At 40.4% G+C, this 14,323-nt stretch overlaps 1 pseudogene across 1 annotated transcript; it reads right to left on the bottom strand.

Moving 5' to 3' along the window:
• Nucleotides 1-293: 293 nt before the first annotated feature.
• LOC309845794 (ubiquitin-like FUBI-ribosomal protein eS30 fusion protein pseudogene) lies at nt 294-12,540 on the bottom strand (annotated as a pseudogene). The gene is made up of 2 exons: nt 12,472-12,540; nt 294-712 (listed from the first exon to the last, which is right to left on the bottom strand). The product of its transcript is annotated as a ubiquitin-like FUBI-ribosomal protein eS30 fusion protein pseudogene (transcript).
• Between the last annotated feature and the right edge of the window lie 1,783 nt (nt 12,541-14,323).

Genomic DNA, 14,323 nt, shown 5'->3' on the forward strand with positions numbered 1-14,323 from the left:
ATAGTAAAAAGTCCAAACCAGGATGGTGGTAGGGAGCTTCTGGGGAGTATATAGATCCAGAAAAGGCAGAAAAGTAAGAATCCAAAACACCTGCTTCCAAACTGAATACAGAAAGTAGAAAGAAAGGAACAACAATGATTTAGATTCCCTGTGGATCCAGGGTACGACTGGCATTTATGAAAATGGGAAAACTCAGGAAGAAGTCCAGGTTTGGGGAAAAACGGTTAAATGTGATATGCTAAATTTGTTGTGGGTTTTTTCCCTTTCCAGGGAAAGCCAGGATTACAACCGACTTAAGAGTTGGCCTTGGGGTCCTTTTTCTTGCCAAAGATGGGCATGACATTGACAAAGTTGAACTGCATCCACTGCCTGGCTCAGCCTGCCTTCTTCTTTTTCTGCTGTTTGGCCACCTTGGGAGTCTGCACTCCGACTTGGCCAGCATGAGCCAGAAAACCATGGACTTTCCTCCAAGCATGCGACCTGCTATCTCTAGGGTGGTCAGAGCTTCCGCTCCACGCTGACCCAGGGTGTCCTCAGCCTCGAGGGGCGTGCCTGCCAGGAGCACCTCTTGATCTTCTGGAGCAATCTTCTCCAGTGAGGCTACATGAGCCTTGGTCAGGGGGACATGGCTGGTCACCTCGAGGGTGTGCAGTTCCTGGGCATGGATAGAGTTGCACGTCAGTGGCTGAACTGGGGCAACCACAGCCGCTACCTTGAAGATGAAATTGGGAAAGAGCTAAATTTGAAGTTTTGTGAATGAGCAGATATAACTTGCTTAATTTTGTGCCTGTCAGTCTCAGACATGTGAAGACATAGAAAAGAGCGCCTTGGCTTACAAAATGCAAAACATTCAGACAGCAGGGGAGAGTGAGGAAGCCAGGGACAGAGGTCAAGACAGGAGGTAGAGATTTATTTGCCATCAATGTAGACACTTTGAGAGAAGATAGAGTCAGAGGAAGGCTCTGAGTGGGAAGGTAGAAGAAAAAAAAGCCCTCCAATAAAACCCTACATTTGAAGTCTTCCCTGAGAGCCAGTTAGCCTCTGTGCTACAGCATGGCAGAGCTGCAGGCCAGAGCGCTTCTCCACTCAGTCAGACCCTTGCCTCATGAGTGGCCTGTGATCATGACAGCCTTGACATCAATGCCACCAGCGATGCGACCGCGGCATCTGCCACAGGGAAACAAAAGGAGATGATGAGAAGTAGAAATGCTTTATCTGAAAGAAAATCCACCGAAAGCTTGTGGTCATTACAACAAAACAAAATAGAAAAGAACGACCCTTGAAATTAAAAAACAAATCAGCAAACAAAAATGAACCCAATCAACCAAATAAACAATGAAGAGACCCTACAAGTTGTCGTTTTGTTTTGTTTTTTCAATTTCTCAGAATTATCCTACAAAAGACAGGGTTGTTCAAAGAAGTCTGTGGAAGACATCTAGATGCCAAATGCTGCTTAACTCCTCCCTCTTTATCATCGTGTCATTATTTTCTCTCCCTCATTTTCCTGCTTGTGTCCTCACTCCTCCTCTCCCCCACCCTGCACCAGCACCGGCAGACTGCTCCCACCCTCCAGTCTCTAATTCTAATTTTTTAAAAGATTTTATTTAATTATTCATAAGAGACAGAGAGAGAGGCAGAGAGAGAAGCAGGCTGCCCACAGAACAGGGAGCCCGATGTGGGACTCAATCCCAGGACCATGGGATCATGACCTGAGCCGAAGGTAGAGGCTTAACCAACCGGAGCCAACCAGGTGCCCTCTAATTCTAATTTTTTAAAGTTAAAAAATATGGAACTTTATTGTAGGACACTTGGATAGTGTGGCTAAATGGAATGGAAAAGTCTGCAGGTCATTTTGAGAATCATCTATAATGTGAATTTTTAAATTGCTACAAGCAAGATTTTATTCACCATGATGCTTTCTTTTGTTTTCCTGTTTTCTTCTTTTTCATTTTCAGTTTTGACAAAGGATTTCTCAGTGTCTTAAGGATTTGAAATATTGAGGGTTTGATCTCGCCTCATGACAACAAGCTCAGTGTTTTTACTGCCTGACTGTACTACTTCCAGAAGGATCTTGATAACCAGCTTGATGGTCAGATTGTCCATTTCTTTTTTAAAAAAAGATTATTTGGGGCGCCTGGGTGGCTCAGTGGGTTAAGGCTCTGCCTTCGGCTCCGGTCATAATCCCAGGGTCCTGGAATGGAGCCCCACATTGGGTTCTCTGCTTGGCAGGGAGTCTGCTCCCCCCCCCACACCCCTGCCTGCCTCTCTGCCTACTTGTGATCTCTGTCTGTCAAATAAATAGATAAAACCTTTAAGAAAAATTATTTGTTCATTTTAGAGAGGGGTGGGGGTGAATGGAGGGAGAAGCAGAGGGAGAGAAAGAGAGAATCTTGAGTAGACTCCCTACTGAGTGCAGAGCCCATTGTAGAGTATGACCCCACAACCCCAAGATTACTACCCACACAGAACCAAGGGTCGGACACTCAACTGACTGAGGCACCCAGGCAACCCCAGATTGTTCATTTCAATGGCATTGTCAATATCTGTTTCTCCAGAAATTCACACAGTGACTTTGACACCTGGCCTATGGCATTGGCCTTCCAGGAATGATTTGTTCCTGCAGGCCCAGTCTCCTGAGGGGTAGGAATGTAAGGGTGAAGGCAGGTTGGGTTGTGGAGGGAGGGTAAGGTGAGTGAGAGGTAGCTCCTGAAGAAGGAGCTAAAGCTTAGACTCCTTTAGCAAGGAGGCCCATGGGGTCAAGACTCTTGACCTGGTCCTGGCAGCCAGCATGGAGAAAGTTTATAGGTTTTCTCTTCTCTCTGAACTCACCTATAGCAGAGTCTAACAAAGGGCAAATAAAATATTTTCTGGAAAACTATAAATATTAATAAAAGCTATTGTAGAATTCATATTGTAGGATGCTATAAAAGGAGAATACTTCACTTCTCCTATAAATAAGGATTGTTAGTTTAAGGAATGTTCTTTGGAAAGCTTTTCTTTTCTTAAATTTAAGTCTATGGAATATGGAAATGACTGAAAGTATTAACATAAAACTTGATGATGGATATTTTGTAGGAAATAATTCAAAATGTCAAAATTTTTAGCACAGAGTTTTTAGTATAGCAAAAATGTGTTACAGAAATGTGTAAAAATGAAGCCATGGATCCATAAATCGTGGTGTATACATACAATGAAATCTTGTGCAGCTACTAAAAGAACTTCTTTCCAAGTTTTCAATGATATATGGAGTTGCCTAAGTAGAAAAAAAACACAATATACCTTAAAAGTAAGGTTAAAAAATATGTGATCAATCTACATGTATTGATATGGAACCATCTTCAAGACAGATGAGGTAGCAAGTAGAATTTTCCATTGGCACAAGATTTGTTTTACAAAAATACAGTTGACCCTTGAACAGCACAGGATTGACCTACATGGGTCCATTGATACCCACATTTTTTTCAATAAATACAGTACAGTAAATGCATTTTCTTTCTTATGATTTTAATAGCATTTTCTTTTCTCTAGCATATTTTATTATAAAAATACAGTATATAATACATATAACATACAAAATACATGTTCACTGACTGTTTATGTTATCTCTAAGGCTTCTGGTCAACAATGGGCTCCTTAAAAAGTTTTGGGGGAGTCAAAAGTTATGTGTCCCTAACCCTGGTATTGTTCAAGGATGCAATCTATAATTTTATTTGTCCTTAATTGCTGTAGTATCTGACTCTTATTTCCTATTATCCCTAATGGAAGAAGACATCATTTTGTCATTTCTAAGTAGACTGTCAAATGCAGCGATTTCTCAGTCAAGCAAATCAAGATATGGCATGCTAGAAATTTTCCATGGTTTCTCCTGAAAACCCAGATGTCTTCACCACTGTGCGTGCACTGAACTCTTGGGTCCAAACCTCACTGTGCATTCTACTTACTGATTGGCAAATAAGCTACATGCCTGCCATGGTTTCAAGACAATGTTAGAAATGTAACTTACTGTTTTGTTTTATTTTCCAGCTTCTCTGGTATATAATGGAACCCATACAAGGTTAGAACTATTTGGTAATGGATCCGTAAGCGACTACAGCACCAGCCCCATTAAGATGATGAGATTGGTCTTCAGCTTGAGGTTGCTAACCATGTACCAGCCCCATGGTACCTAATAATTGATTTTTAACAACGCAATTTGATTATTCAACTTGATTATTCAGTTTGATTGAGAAAGAATGACTTTAGTGGTTAAGTTTCCCTTTCCAATTATGCCAGATTTACCCCTGTGGAATTGCAGAAATCTCTCAGAATGATAACATTTGTCAAATGAGACAGTACAGTCATTTAGCAATCATTCACAGTATCCACTGAGTACCACGTGCAAGATAATCAAGTAGAAATTGATCATGTCTCATATTTGCACAGTACTTAGATTTTGTAGAACACACCAAACCTTTTCTTACCCGATCCTAAAAATAGGTTTGTGAAGTGAGCTTGGAAGAGATCCCCATTTTATAGATGAAGAAACAGAGGCCAGATTTGAATCTTTTGCCCTGAGTCAAACGAGTAGTAAATGGTAAAGTTGGGACTAGGACTTAGCTGATTATATTTGAGTACTGTCTCCAGCATTCCTCTCTGTCATAATTTCTATTGACTTCAAGAAGAGGCTTTGGTAGGGAAGCTGGAGAAAACCTGAGGAATGGGAAGGAGACACCTCTGGGATGGGGAGGACAAAAGAGGGCACTTTCTAAAAGGAGAGGCTAGTACAGCTGAGGCTCCTTCTTTTACCAACTTCCCAACATGGGCCAGCCCTCCATGAGTAGGTACATTTCCAGCTCAGATTCTATACCTTCTTCTATCCCTCCTACCCTTTTTTTCTGTGTCCCCGGCCACAAAAGACCCTGACCAATAGAAAAAAAGTTACAAGTTATGAGATCCCACTTGTCAAGGAACACTATAAAAATCTGTGGTGCGTTAGCCTTGGGAAGAGAGTTTTCCTCCATTTTCAGAATAACACTGTGAACCTCCCCCTCTGATCTGCAAACACAGCAGTCTCTTTAAGACCAGAGATTTCTTTGGCGTATGTTGAAAGGACAACAAAGACTAGAAAAATGAGCCCACTGATTCTGAGCAAAATCACAGCCTGAAAGTTGCAGCCTCCCTGCTAGTATTTTGTATTCTTAATGTTTGCTGTGGTGTTTGGGAATAATTCACTAAGACTTTCTAAGATTTACATAAAAACAATAGGCTTTATGAAATCACAGGTGAGGAGTGGGTGGGAGAAAGGAGGTGATGAGAACAAGGCTGTCCATGTAACACAGTGTAAGCCAAAAGAGAAAAGCAACGCACCTCTTCTGCCTAGTTTTCTAGAGCAGCCCAACACCCAGTGTCAGCCAAGGAAAAAAACAAAGGGGTGAAAACAAAGAGACTCCCATGTCTTTTACAGGAGAAAAGAGAGAAGGTAAAAATTCTGCTAAATAATTTTAAGAATATTCTGTCAGTCTGAAGAAGGAGAAGCTCTCTGTGTACAAATCATTGGGCTTATCTTCACTGAGCATGCTTGGCAGACGGTGGTTCTTGGGAAAATGTTTGCACATTGGTGGTTGCCAAGCTTCATCAGCACATTGTGGTAGGTAAGCCAAAGTTGTGGGTTTAGTAGGTTGCTTGTTTGTGTATTCATTTACACTTGGCTTTGTTCTAAAAATGCTTTGAGGTGGCGGTGTCCAATAGGTCATTGTGCTTTGTGCATCGATCATATTTAGTTAGTTATTAAAAGCACAAGTGATCCTTTCAAAGGATGTCTGTGTGAATAGAGGAATACAGATTTATTATTATAACTAGACAAATAAGCCATAATGCTTTTTGATTAAACTAACAGTAGGCCTGCAGCCATTTCAGCTATAGATGAGGGTAGGACAATTTTAGTTGAAAATGATTAACAGTGTATTTGCTCCAGAGGATCTTGAAGGCCCATTGAGGCTGACCTACTCCACTGCCATACTCCTGGCAAACCCAAGAAGGGCACTCTTGTGATCCTCAGCCTCAGAGAGCTTTGGCCCAAACCAGTGCCTCTTTTACCAGAAAAACTATAGCAGAGAGGCACTAGGATGTGTCACTAGAGACTGAACAAGATGTTTATGTAATTACTGATAATTTCACTCAATCGAATTTTAATCTCAAACCAATTTGTGTTCTCTCCAAGGCTCAAGAACAAAATATTTATTATGGTAGAGTGGGAAAACAGCTACAAGAGAAGCCTCAGTCTTTAGAGAGATGAGTTTGACAGTACTGCAGTTACTTTCTAGCTAGTTCTATGGCCAGTACTATGGGCTGGGATGAGTCACTTAAACCCCCAGTACTTTAGTTTCTACATTTGAAAATGGGGTAATGAGAATACCTATCTCATCTCCTTGTTGTTTCAAATGAAATACCACTTAAAAGATGCTGAAGCACACTGTGCAAGCTTGATGCTGGCTATCATTACTATATGCTTAGTCGTGTCTTAGGCCTTATAGGTGTCAAAATGTCTCAGTCCATTCAGATTGCTACAGCAAAAGGCCGTCAACTGGGTAGGTTATATACAACAGAATTTTATTTCTCACAGTTCTGAAGGCTGGGAACTCTAAGATCACAGTGCTGGCAGATCGGGTGTCCTGATTCATAGGCACTGTGTCCTCACATGGCAGAAGGAGAGAGGGAGCTCTCTGAAGTCTTTTTCATAAGGGCGCTTAATCCCATAAATGAGGGTTCCATGCTCATGACTTGATCATCCCACAGTGACCTCACTTCTTAATACTGTCACATTAGGGAGTAGGATTTAACATATGAACATATGTTGGGGAGATACAAACATTTAGCCTATAGCACAAGATGATTAAATAGCCTTCCTTCAAGGAGCTTGTATGAGTCTGGCTTCTCCAGAGAAACAGAGCAAATAGGATATGGAAATATAGACTTATTATTATTTTTTTAATTTCCATCAGATGTTATTTTTTAAAAAACGAATACAGGTTTTGAAGTCTGGGGTAAAGATCTTTAGTTTTGGTAACATACAGCAAGTGGGACTAAGTACACAGTAATTATTAGGTAACTAACATGAAACCACAGAACTGTAACTTTGCCACAACCACATGCACGTGGCCTTTCTGGTTGAGCACATTAAAAAAAAAAACAACAAAAAACAAAAAACTGGATGCCCACACCAAAACTATGCCAAGGAAATCTGTTAAGGAGTAAAGTTCCGAAGTGATGACTCACTAGAGTGCCTAGATATAGAATAGATTTATTTAGAGAGATTTTCTGTAAGAAATTGGTATAGATACAGAGATTTACTCTAGATATAGAGAGGTCTACCATAAGAAATCTGAGAAGAAAGCAGAGAAGTATAAGACCTGAAGTCATCAGCAAGCTGGAGACCCAGGAGATCCAGTGAGACAATGTCCAGTGTGAAGCTGAGGCAAGAAGCAGGGGAAGACCAATGGCCCAGCTCAAAGACAGTCAGGTGGAGAGAAAGGACTCTTTCTTATTCAGCCCTTTATTCTGTTCAGGCCTTCAAGGGATTGGATGAGGCCCACCTTCACTGGAGAAGGTGATCTGCTTCACCTTGTCTACCACTTCAAATATTAATCTCATCCAGAAACACCCTCACAGACATATCAGAAATAATATTTAACCAAATACCTGGACACACCCTATGGCCCACTCATGTTGACACATAAAATTAAGCATTAGAGCTTGCAGACTGATATGAAAGAAAGATATGTAAGTAAGTATTACAATGGAATAAGGAAAGCGCAGACTTGGAAGAACATGCAAAGAGCTGTGAGAGTCCTGAGAAGGGGGACACTCCTCAGTCTGGGGTGATTAGGCCAGCTTTCTAGACCTTAGAGTACTTGAACTGAGGTCTATAGTTTGGGGAGTAGTTTTCTACATTTCCAGGAAAATGGAAGGGGCACAGGACTCTAGGCCATTTCTCACCCATTTAAGCTACTAACATGCTAGTCCAAGTGATCAGTGTGTTCCCTACACTCTCCTGTGAGCATTCTGCCTGTCCTCCTTGCTTTGATTTTTGTAACTCTGCCATCAGTTCTCCTTATAGGAGCCAATGGGAAGGCCTTGAATCTGTAAGTCAGCCCATACTACACCCTGCTGTTAATTCTCCAGTAATTTGCCATCACATTTTGTAGAAAATTCAAAGTCCTAACACTACAGTGCCCCATATAATATGATCCCCATTACCTTTCCCACCTAATTTCCTGTGACTTCCCCTCTTTGTTGCTGGTTTCAGCTACACAGAGACATTTCATGAGTCTGATGACCTACTTTGACTTCAGGGTATTCGTTTCTACCCAGAACACTTCTGCACATCATCATATGGCTCTGTCTCTTACTGCATCTTTCCTTGGCTCAAAGTCAGCAACCTTCAATGGCAAAACATTTCTGTTGTCAATTTATCCTGCTTTTTTTAGTTGGTTGGTTAGTTTTGTTGTCGTTGTTTTGCACATATCTGGAAACCTTCCTGGACCAGACGATGCTTGAGTTGGATATTGAAGGATGAAAGAGCAGGTAAGAAAGGGGGAGAAGAGAATCCCAGGCCAAAGGACTGGCAGGTACAGAGGCTCAGCATCAAGAAATAGAATGTCACCTTGGAGAAAGGTAGGTGGTTTCCCTGGAGTAAAGGGTGTGGTGTGGGTGAATAGGAGAAAGGAAGCTAGGGAGGAAGACAGGGCTGTATGTGGTTACATGAATAATGGTACCCACTGGCCCTGCTGCTCTTGCCCACATTTGCCAGCAGCCCAGGCTTTGTCCTTCGTTCAGAGGAGCCAGTCTCAGATTTCATGTTTTATAGTGGCATGTCTCAACCTTTTTCTCATATTGTCACTCCACCCAAGGAGTCTATTTAAATATTTTTTTCTATACGACTCCCTATGAAACTTTAATACCACACATATGCTATATATCTGTTTATCTGCTGTATATGCCTATCTGTGCTTTATACATAAAAATAGGATTTTCTCCTCCTGAGAGCCAGTTTTCACTTCTGTTGAGAATGTATGTTTTATAATTTTCACTGACAACATGGTTTTGTCTCTCTCTTGTCTCCTATCTCTATCTCTCAAACATACAGTTTCCAGGGAGCATCTGAATCCCACAGAATACCATATATGTGACAGTAATTGAGCCATCATTGCATAGTAGTAACTAAACTCACACAAAATGAGTGCTTTTTCTTTCCTCCCTTATTAATTCTTCCCCATCCCTCATCTGTAGATTCTGCATCCATGCTTCTAAGTGGGCATTGGAGACTGAAACATTCCAAGGAATGTCATATATCTGATTCTTAGAGTTCTGCCTTCAGGGTTAACTCATTTATTCAGATGCTACTTATCCTCTAGTCACTCCTCTGTTTCCTTCCCAGCCCCACCAGGGAAGCCAGCTGAAGGCACATGCACAGAGCATGGGAGGAAAGCAAAAAGGCCTCTGAACAACTTGCTTGAAATACTACTCTGCACCAAAGCTTGTTCATTTTTTTAAAAAATCAGTGTTTCCAAGTGTTGAATGTAAATATTGAATTGCTAAATTGTGCCCTTGAAACTAAAATTGCACCGTATGTTAACATTGGAATTTCAATAAAAGCTGAAAAGACAAAAAAATACAAACAAACCTAAATAAAAGGAAAGATATGCCATGTTTATTAAAAAATCAGCATTTTATACAATATGTATATTTAATATACACAATTCTATTAAGATTTATAATCTAGCTTCTAACCTCATGATTGATTTGAGGTAGCAAAATAAAAGGAGAAGACAAGGGCTGATGATAACAAGGAAAATACAGAAAAGCAGTGCAAATCCCATTTACTAATATGAAAGCACATCAGTCTAGGGCCAGTTAGCACAGGGGCAAGTGATCCCTGGATTTTACTGGTGTTTATAAAGTTGTTCCTAAATAATCACATGACCTTTTATTTAGGAAAACAGGATACAAATCCTATTTTCCAAAGTTTCCAACTAAGATCAGTAGAATAAAGTTCTTAGCTTAGAATAATAAAGCTTCATCTAATTGGAAAATTTAGCTACCCATAAAGACTTATTTCCATGAGGATCCTGGATAGCATCTGGTTTTAATAATTGCAGGAGCTTCACATGTAAACAGATACGTGGTGTTCAAAGGTTCCATGAGGCAAAATTTAGCCTTTGCTCATTTTGAGTAATGACGTATGGGATGAGCAAATCTGAGATGAAAAAATTAAAAGGTTATTGGTTTACATGTCCAGAATTTAAAAAATATGATCCCACATCGTAAGTCGCTTTGACACTGGTCAGCACATGCTGTGATGAAAGCTGAACTAATTCCCTTGATGGGGATGATGAAAACTAAATGTGTACAGAGACTTACTTATATCAGCATAGGTAAACAAGTTACTGAGTGATGAAGCAGTGTTGCGTAGCTAGCAGAATTGTGTTCACCTTTAACACTTTATCAAGAAGAGTGTTGCCAGCAAAGATAATAAGCCATTAGGATAAACTCACTTTCACCTAATCTAATACCTGGGCTTCACTGAAGGGAAAAGAAAGCAATGCTTTACTGACATCCACAGTATGATGATCTGCACAAAGGGCTTTGGGATCAAGAATCAAACAAGATCAGTTTGTTGAATACGACCGGGTGACGTGGATGGGGGTGGGGTGTCTACACACGCTGAGTCCCCAGATTACCATTTGTAACTAGTACATCTGTTCTACTGTACATCTGTTCTACCTGTATTATCAACAGAAAGATGACCATCAATTTAGTCACAAAGATGGGGACTTTTCTCTCCCTTCTTTTCCTTTTCTTTCCTAACCAATCACCCAACCTGTCTCAATGAACTTTTCTCAGGATGGATGGAGTCAGGCAATATGAAAGTGATTAAGTTAGTTGCTCACAAAGAAACAGAATGAGAGATGTAAAAATAAAACTGAAAGCAAAGCTTTAAAAAAAAAAAAACACTTTCTTTTTTCTTTTTTTTAAATTATGCACCCCATTTCATGGTAGCATTATTTACAACAGCTGAGATATGAAAACAATGTAACATAAAATAACATAACATAACATAAGGTCATATGGTGAAAGCCATGTGGGAGTGTCAGAGTCTCAAGGGAGAGTAATTGTGGGTGAAGAAAAGGAAACTGATCCAAAGGGAAAAGGCAGGGCACCAGTGGTTCTTTTCACCTACTTGCTTCCCTCCCCAGTCTCTGCAGCCTACTTAGGCGTCCTCCAGGCTATTTTCCAAACAGGAGGCTCAGGAGGCTCTCAAGAGCTCCTCTGTTTGGAGAATAGTCAAAGAAACTTGAAGGAGAGGGTATAAAAACCTTGAGTTAATACAACCAAGTTGTATTAACAAGAGGGAACCTCTCATTTATTAAAACAATTTGCCCTGTTTCCTTTATTTCTGTTTAACTGTGACAGCTTTAAAAATAAAAGCCTAGTCTTAAAATATTTTTAAATCTTGGAGAGACATTCTTGGGTAGACAATCCTTGAATTCCAAGCAGTGATTTTTTTTTTCCCCCAAGCAGTGAATTTTAAGAGGTAATTAATTTCAAGGATTAATATTTTGAAAATGCAGAACTGGTGGCCATTATGTTCAACTTTCTTAAAACTCTGTTCTCCCTGATTTACACAATTAATTTCTGGTTCTTTCCTAGTTCCCTGACTATTCCTACCAGCTATAGGTATCACTTTATCCTTGTCAGACCCCACATCAGTGCATTCCCCATGATGGTAGCCTTGGCAACTCTTCCCCTTCTCACTCTAAATACTCTTCTCTCAGGGATGTAGCCTCATTTCATGGATTGAACTATTATCCATATTCTATAAGAATTCTATATTTTAAAAAAAGAATTCTGTATGCAAAGAAAAATTGTTTTCTAAGGAATAGTCCTTACACTAACAGTCCCCAGTTATAAGAGAAACTGGAAATGAAATAGCCCTCTTTATGGTATTCTATGATAAGGAAATTCTATAGCAGTTCTATTTATATTTACATTTTCCCAGAAAGCATTTTACTTACCCTTTGTTTGACTGTGCTGTAACTGAGCTCAGAGAGAACAGAGGACCTGTAAACTCTCCATCATGACGAATAACCTGCCAACATCCAGTAAACAAAAGTTACTCTTAGAGATGCAGGGTAGCACAATGACATGACATTGCCATTTTGGTCTTTAGGTAGGTAAAAATCTTATTTTTAAGGTTCAGAATTCATCGATTTTTTTTTCATCATTGAACGTAAAGGTTTAACACACTTAAAATGCTGAAAGTTAAACAACTTTTTCAAAATATGTAAAAATATTAATGTACATAAATAGAAACTCAGTGGATAACCCAGGAGGGCCTAGACTTTTCTAATCTGCTCACACAGATGGCCAAGATGGTGTTTTCGTCCTGGGTTTTGGTAATTCATGGGATGGGACCCTCTAAGATCTTCCCACCTTCTGTTCCCCAGGTGATCTCTGTCGAAACTGGGCCTGTTTGTCCTGCAGGTACCGAGGGCCCTGCATCAGAGCTGAGGAAGATAAGACTCACACCTGGCTGGCTGCCAGGACCGGGGGGGGGGGGGGTTCCTTTCGCCATCAGGCTCCGGGGACTCAGAGCTGGAGCTGTAGCCCTTGCTTTTGGATCTGCCTCTCACCAACCCTGCCCTCCAACTGAGATCTAACCTCCCTCGTGCGCCCTGGCTGCCACGCATGTTACTGATGCGGGAATCAGATTGGAGGTGGAAAGAGGAGGGAGGACAGAAGGTGAGGGGACAAGAAGGAAAACCAAGTGAGAAGGTAAGGAGGGTGGAGAGAGGGGGCAGGGGGAGGAGTTGGGAATAACCTGCTTCCAGAAATCTGTAGCCTTCAAAGGAGCTCCTTTGAGAAATTTGTTTGAGAACTTTGAGGATGATTTTTTTAAACCACCTTTGGGTTTCTCGTCTGATTGATTGGTTCGTTTGGATTGTTGTGTGTTGGTTGGTTGGTTTTCTTTGATTTTTTTAATTGCAAGGGTTGTTTTATTTTGTTTTGCTGCCAGACTTCAGAAAGCGTTCCCTGATGTGCTAGGGGATGAAAAGTCCTCACCGAGGCTCCACCACTGCCTGTGCTTACCCTGATCCCAGCACTATGGCTTTGTTTGTTGTTTGTCTGGTTTGCCATGTCTTGTTAATTTAAACCACCCGGACGGAGGGCAAGGACAGGTCTCTTTTGTTTTAACAGCATACATTCACCAGAAAATAATCTTTTCTACATGTAGAATCCTACGCATGGAAATTCTCAAGACACAGTATGTCAAGAGTGAGAGGAAGGTACAAAATACATGTTCACTGTCTTTTCTGACAGTTCTTGTGTACATGTGGGTATAATTGTGGCTCAATAAAAGATGTGCTCAAATTATCTCTCTTTGGTCCTCCCTTTGAAATACTCCCTAATTGATAACACATTTGCTCAGCCACTCTAGTAGGTAGTTACTACTTAAAAACTGGAGAATTTTTGAGAGTTAGCAGAACATCTGGGAACTGTGAAAACTGGTTTTGGCTGAACTTCTCTTTGTTTTTGTTCCAGAGGCTTTTTTTTTTTTTGTTATGTTTTGTTTTGTTTTTTGTTTATACAATTACAGTTGCATTCATCTTCTACCAAACCTCAATATCAAGGAATTTTACCCGTAGCACTCTTACTTTTTTCTCACAGAATCCTAAAAATCTAAACATTGATCTTTCCTATTTGTCTCCAGCCCATATCTGAGTCCTGGCATTTATTATTTTCTTCTGCTATAACATTTTAATCCATTCATAACTGTGCTTATATCTATGACTCGGGGATTTCAGATCACCTTTAATTCACTTATGCATTCATTCATTCATTCATTCATGTGTTCAACAAATATTTACTGAGTTCCCTTGGAACCACTAGAGATAAAAGATAAATAATGGTTCCTGCCCTCAGGAAATTTACTTTGAGGAAATAGTCAAATAAACAGTCCATTACAATATAATGCCATAGTGCTATGTATTCATACAAGTCGTTTCTGAGCTCCTACTCCGTTCCAGCACTGTGCAAAGCAGACATTACAAATAAGTTGCTGTATAGAAGGAATATTTAATGGGGGAAAGGGAGGTCTTCCAGAAGAGGTGATCCCAAGTTTGGTCCTGAATGATGAAGAGGCTATAACCAGTGAAGTCAGAACAGGGAGGGATTATTACGTTCAAAGCAGAAGCAGTAGCACCTGAAAAGTTTTTGCAGTAAGACCGATCTGCCAAGGGCATTGCAAGCTCTCAGCTGTGGCCAGGAACTGAGTGTTATAGTA

Source organism: Mustela nivalis (genome assembly GCF_964662115.1).
Source record: "Mustela nivalis genome assembly, chromosome: 12".
Classification (NCBI taxonomy): Eukaryota; Metazoa; Chordata; class Mammalia; order Carnivora; family Mustelidae; genus Mustela; species Mustela nivalis.